At 39.7% G+C, this 6,807-nt stretch overlaps 1 long non-coding RNA gene across 1 annotated transcript in view; it reads left to right on the forward strand.

Moving 5' to 3' along the window:
- The window catches only part of LOC106945733 (uncharacterized), a 41,429-nt gene that overhangs the window by 11,450 nt on the left and 23,172 nt on the right, over positions 1–6,807 (forward strand). The window contains exon 2 of the long non-coding RNA XR_001424626.1: positions 1,187–1,255. This is a non-coding gene — a long non-coding RNA (uncharacterized LOC106945733). The remainder of the gene's footprint in view (positions 1–1,186; positions 1,256–6,807) is intronic.

The raw sequence follows: 6,807 nt of genomic DNA on the forward strand, positions 1-6,807 counted from the left end.
TAAACTGGGTTGAATTTTTCTGTGTCAATGCGAAGTGTTACCAAAAAAAAAAAAAAAAAAAAAAAGTTGAAAAAGGGTTGCCCTTTATTGGGGCAATTTTGAACACACTCCCCACGCAAGAATCGGATGTGCTGCATTCACCTTCCGAAGAATGGTGGCAAATCGATGTCTGTCTGGCCTAATAGGGACATACCTGTAGGTAGGTCTGACCACATGTATCCCAGCAGGGTGCAGAGTCAGCGCTTCGAGATGCAGTTGGAGACGGAGGCCCGCGTCAAGCGTCCCCAACACTGTTAATATCTTTCTCCTGTCACAGTAAGACCAACCCTGAGAGACACGAAACAAAGCCTTCAGAGCCTCTCACCCAACAGGACCTGATCCGTGTAAACAGGCAACGCCTACGCCCTTCTGCCACACTACTTTTGGATTCACTATTGAATCATTAATGCGACCGACACCCATGTGATTTGCTCAGCGACCTGTCATGCATGTTATGCTATGTTTCGTAGAAATGCAGCTCATTGTATGCACAAAAACGTGGTGGTAGTTGTAACGCGGAAGAGGAAGAGGTTCAACAACATTGATAGCAGAATTAAAAACAACCATACTGCAGGTATATCTGTGAAACTGCAGCAGAGAAAAAGTTTCATAAAAAAATTAGCTTTTTTGATATGTCTCTCTCGTTAGCTACACACTGGGCGAATAACTTACAGGCTCAGAGGAGAAAACAGACGGACTGGAGAGAGTCAACTATCTGTTCTTTCATCTTTTTCTTTTATCACATGTCTATAAATATTGGCTGGAACAACCTTTTCTCAATGGGCTTCAGGTGTGTTTGTTCAGCGAGAGTGCTCATTACAGTTGAGCTAGGAGTTATTTTGGAGTTCAAAATACATTTTTTCTGTTTGCAGTTTGGCAAAAGTGAATACATTTTCTCTGGAAACAATGAGACAAATGGTGCTGTTAGATTTTGTCTAACTCAAGCACAATCAGTTTTGAACTGACATGTTTACATTGAGCTTAGATTTCATCAGGACATCTGAGGGCATCTGGTTCTGCCTCCGCTGTGCCGCATGTGTCCCTCTGATCATGTTCACTCGATGTGTTGTAGGTGTGTTTTCTCCAAGCCTCCTTGCTCCCCCCTGACCTCTCACCCAGCCTCTCTCCCTTCTTCTTTGTTGTTCAGGTCAGAGTCCATGCACTCGCTCCTTGCAGCCACATGGCCACGTTGTGGTATGCAGATACCCAGACACAGGTAAGTCTGGTTCAGGTGCACCCCACAGTGATCCTGACCCACTCTTCTTCACCCCTCAGCTCTCAGGGCCCAGCAGGGTCCCGGCAGAGGTCACAAGTGCCTCAGTATCCCAGGGATGAGACTCCAGACTTGCATGAAGAGGAGCGTTTGATGTAGCCCTGTCCTCAGCTATGTTACAATGCTAATATGGCTTTAATCAGCTCCAGCAGTTGCTACTTCCTTGTTGACAGGCCAAGGCAAACTCCACTGTCCAAGTAATGTCTTATTGGTGACAGTCGGTTCATTGTCAGCTCGCAATGTTTGTTCTTTTTAAAATAAGGTGTTACAACTTTAGAAAGAAGAATCACTGTTTACCAAGCTAATTAGCTGTGAAATGACTGAAGACAAGATTTGAATGAAAAAAAAAGAAGCTAGCAGCACCATAAAGTCCACAGCGTGTTTCCAAATACGTTATGCAAATATGTCTCCAAGTGCTAATACATGCCCATTATTACCAGCTGCGATTGCTGAGCTGCTATTGTTTTTCACTTTGTGAGTGTATGAGTGTTTTTGTGGAGTACCTTGGCAGCTGTTTTTACTATGCCTTGTAAAAGTATTCCAACCCCTTGTATTTTACACATTGATAAGAAGTTGTATTTATTTGTATTTAGCCTTCAGTACTCTGTTTCCCCTAAATTAAATCCATTGCAGACAATTGTAGTAATATTTGATCTTACTATGAAAACATCTTGAAACATAATGGTTGCAGCATCATGCTGTGCATAATCTTTTCTTTAACAGGGGTGTGGAAGATGTTCAGAGTTGATAGGAAGATGGGTAGAGCTTAATATCGGGAAAATCCTGAAAGAAAACATGTTAGTGGCTGCAGAGACCACAAGGGGGGTGTTTGGATCAAACTATTTTCAAGTTTTAGAATGGTCCAATCAAAGTACAGACCTAAATCTAAATCTGTGGAAGACTTCAAAGGTTGCATTTGTGGATGCTTGAGCTATTTGGCAAAGAAGCATGGGCAAAAGAAAACTATGAATCCTTTTAGTTTCACTTCACGGTTACACATTACTTTGTGTTAGTCATCCCAATGAAATATGTCAAAATTTATGTGAAGAAGTCCAAGTTGTATGAATAATGCAAAACAAGTATATATTTTTTTCAATGTTATGGTATTGCAGCACAATCTTGTATACAGTTTAGTCTCACTAGTATACAAGTGAGATTTAACTGTGGCTGAAGTTTGAACACACGTTTATTATTGTAGCTATTAGCGTTAGCAGCTTGTGGGTTGGAGGGTCCACATGTACCAAGTCATTCTGGACTAAGCTTTCTATTAGTCCCGTATCTGTTTTTTTAGTAGATGGGATAATGACAGGCGGCATGGTCCACCCGGTACCGATAAGAGTGCCACCCTCTACTCCTAATCTGCTCTCCAGTTTGCTCAAAGACAATTTAACGACTGGAAATTGAGCCCTGAGGAGTGACAGCTAAAACTGATATTAGAGTCAATGAGTGCACCTTGCTCCTAGTTCTTTTTTGGCACTCCCAAGTTGGTAGACCTTTCCTTAAAACTGCACCAAAGATAAAAAAGAGAGCTTTCTCAGCTTGCTATGGCATACTAATACCCTGGACTCATTAAATTAATGGGGCCAGATTCCTCTTACAGAATGTGCTCTGATGCCCTTTGAGTTTGCCGGGGCTAGAGGGTGTGCAACACTTTGAAAAGCCCTGACCGGCATATTGAACATGCTTTAATAGAACCCTTTTGAGACTCCTGGTAGGATGCTCAGTAACTCTTTGCCTTTAAGTTCCCGCACATCTCTGAGTGATCTCGTCAGATAGCCTCTCTATCCTCGGATTCAGGCCTGGAGAGGGGGAGGGGAACAGTTGGCGTTAAATGAGGCCAGAGGTGCCCGTATCTCAGCAGAGGCCATTCTTTCCTGGAGATGTGTATCTTTGAGACATAGTGCTGAGCTAGCTTTGAAGTGGAAAGGTGCTCTGTGTAGAAAGTGTGAAACAGGAGGCTTATAGTCCGGCCTCGTTTCCCTTCACCGGCGAGAGCCTGGCTTTTCACTGGACAGTCCATCCAGGCTTGATTTAATTATTCCATTCATCCAACCACTGACAGGGTAGATTTAACCCCTCAAATGGCCATTAAAAATGTCATTGCGTATTTAATGGGAAGTCGCTATGAAGCACGCCATGATTTAGACAAGCTGCTGCAATTTAGAAAATTTATTTTAAGAGCCAGAGCAGACTATCAAGGAGTAAAGGGCAAAAGAGAAGGTATTGTTTTATCAGCACTGTAATAAAATGGTTATGACTTAATGTAATGGAAATGGAATATTAAAATGATTTTGCATATCTGCCCAACAGCAAAAAGATCACTTGATAAGAAAAGAAAGCTGGTGAACCTCCATTTGCATGACAAAAAAGCCTCTTAAGAGGGCTAATACATCACATTCATGTTATCACAATCACAGAACCAGATATCTAGATAGAGAGTAATTAAAATTTTAAGATTTCATGATTGGAATCAATGAAGATTTACTAATCTGTTTGAATTATATTGATAAAGCACAAAAGTAACAATCAGCTGAAACCAAGTGGCATTCTGCTGAGACGTAAGGACATTTTGATGTAACGATTATCTCTCGCTCGGTTCCTCTCCGTCATCTCGAACAACGTGAAACAGAAAAACATTCCTGTCGCGATGACACTTGGACACAGTTCCGAAGTAAGAAACAGGATTCATAGCAGCGGGCTGAAACAGAGTAAAAGCAGACAAACGGCTGGCGTGTACACCAGGATACTGACAGACAGATGCTACACATGAGCCAGACAATGAGTTTCTAACAGTTGAACACAGTTTGCCACAACAGATCTCATCGAGCAAAATATGGCTGACTCAGGTGCACTGTGGAGCAAGCACCTAATTTCTAAACTACGTCTCACTCCGTTTTTATGAATGTCTTTGCATGTGACAGACGGCACATCGTACCTCTCACGGAAATCGTCGTTGGGCAATTGTACGATTTACACAGCCAGATTTGGCAGTAATGATTTCATGGAGCCTTTGATTTTTTACCTCGATCACCATGGTTGCAACATTGCTGGATATTGCTCCTCATTAGCTATTCCATAAGCAGAGAGCCATGCACTGTTGTAGCAACTGATAACTTACATGCCTCCCACTCTTAAAGTGTGCTGGTAATTTATTCTCTCCCCCAGCGCTCATCATCCTGATGCAACTCTCACACTGACAGGAATCCATCTCTGTGTACCTGGCAGCAAAGTGGATGGGGGGAGACTCAAAATCCAAATGAAGACTTGTTACTGAGAAACTCTAATAGCATTTTATTCCCAGCTGAATATTCTGAGAGGACCGAAAGCGGTTGGATTTTACGCGATTTACAGTATGAGCTACTATTCCAGCCAGTCAATAATTCTCGTCGAGTTTAAAATATTTCATGAGAGAAGGTGAAATCAGTTCAGTGTTTTTGATCCTTATATAAGCCACCATCATCTGCCAGATTTTTTCCCTTTCTCAGGGTATGGCTTAAGCACTTCAAAGTTAGGTACTACATAGAGAGCGTGATTCATTTGGCAGCTCGCATTGTCCAGACTCAAAAAAACCCAAAGCTGGCCAGAGACTTACTTCAGAGGAGAGAAAGAATTTGGCTTGAGCTTAAGGCCGCCCATCCCCATCAAGAGATGGGCGCTTTTTGTCATCTTATCGCAGCCTTAGCGCATTGCTGTGGTGACTATGTGCTTCACAGGTGGGAGCCTGCCTCTGTCAAATGAGCGAGTTCACTAAGGACGGGATTTGCCGCTGTTATTTTTCTATTAGGGGAGAATTATGCTAAGCCTTCAGAGGCCATCTTTGTGTTGCTATGGCAGCCCATATTTCCTACCGGGTTGCGACCTTGAATGACTACAGTGCAAAGCCAAGAGGGCCGAAAACCCTTTGAGGATTAGAAGCAGTGCCTCATAGTTATGCAAAACACCTCTGATATGATTGAACTTTGAATGGATGAATGACAAAGTTTATTGAGATTGCTTCTCCTTTCTTCTGATCATTGTCACTTGATTATTTTCCATCACTTGGCTTTGAATGCAGGTTTTCAAATGAGTGTTCTAGACAAATATTAGATTTTTCATGTCCAACATCTTCATGTATTCAGCGGTTGAAATGTTTGCCATGATAACAATAATAATAATAATAATTTACCAAATCATTGCCATTTTAGGTTTTAAACATTCTCCATTACCCTGACACTTTGCAATTTGCCAATGTGCATATTTATTGAAATGTATACAAACAAACAGCTCCACAGCGCGACCTGGTAATTAAAAAAAATAAAAGCTAATTTGTCAGCTTGCTTAAACATAGTGGTGGGACATTTAGGACACAGATGCACATTTTTATGTGCATATGTAATTCTCTTGAAGCCAAATCCTCCAAACAAACATTAATAAGTCATGCTGGTTTAAAATTATTGTGACTCAAAATGATGCATGAACTGATAAAGCTTTTTTTGAGATTTTGTAAAGTTATTTCATTTTCAGGATTGAATTTCTATTTAATCATTCGACCAAAATGTGTTTAAAAATGATTCAAGCACATCACAGAAATGTTCTAGTAATAATAAATCATCCTTAAAAATAACTCTCTTGCAGTTATTTCCTGCAACAAATAAGATGTCAGCCATTTTGAGTTAAATTTAACACATGATCATTTCTTAATGAAATGAATGCATGTGCATACATTTTTAATTTTCCTCTACTTTGAGCAAGTACTTGAGATTTAGAGTGGATTTTAGAGATTTTTTATGTCAGAACCTCTGTTACCTCTAGCATACAGGAAAATGCACATATCAGAGTGTAGAAGTGAACATATTTCACTAAAACTCCTTTCATGCTTGTGCTATTTTTATTTAAAATTTATTTTCATTAATTATGTAGGCTGCTTCTGAAATGTACACATTGATGAATAGATTAAATTCCAGGTAACATAAAACAAAATGCTACACAGTAAAATCCAACTTTAATTCAGAGGTAAGAAATTGGGTAACCTGATATATCAAACTCTCATGTTCTGCAACAAACAGGAAGTCAGTCATTTTGGATTAAAGTTACCATGAATTGTTATGACTAACTTAATAATAAGCTTAATAATGATGTTCTACAAATAGTTGAAGCCACTATTAAAATTTCAATGCATCATTTCTATTGTTCTATTGTCTTTTTTGTGTGTTGTATCATCCAACTTAAAGTACCATATTTTTTATTGACCCATCACAAAGCTTCTTTATTCATCTATTATTTTGGTGTAATAAAACTACATACATAGAGGTTATAAGGTGAAGGTCAGAGATGTTTACATCTGAAGGCCTTTGATGAGAATTAGCCTGTACATTGAGGAGAATGGACTTATCACAAATGAAAAGGGTAAAATATGTAACCAAATCTACTTTCATCCATTTCTGTCATTTTTAAAGTATATATTTTAGAAAACTTTTAGAGCTTTAGTTGTTTAAAATAGATTAAATCTAAAGTAA

This window comes from Poecilia latipinna, unplaced genomic scaffold, assembly GCF_001443285.1.
Source record: "Poecilia latipinna isolate Pla-1442-1.1 unplaced genomic scaffold, P_latipinna-1.0 Scaffold159, whole genome shotgun sequence".
NCBI classification, from domain to species: domain Eukaryota; kingdom Metazoa; phylum Chordata; class Actinopteri; order Cyprinodontiformes; family Poeciliidae; genus Poecilia; species Poecilia latipinna.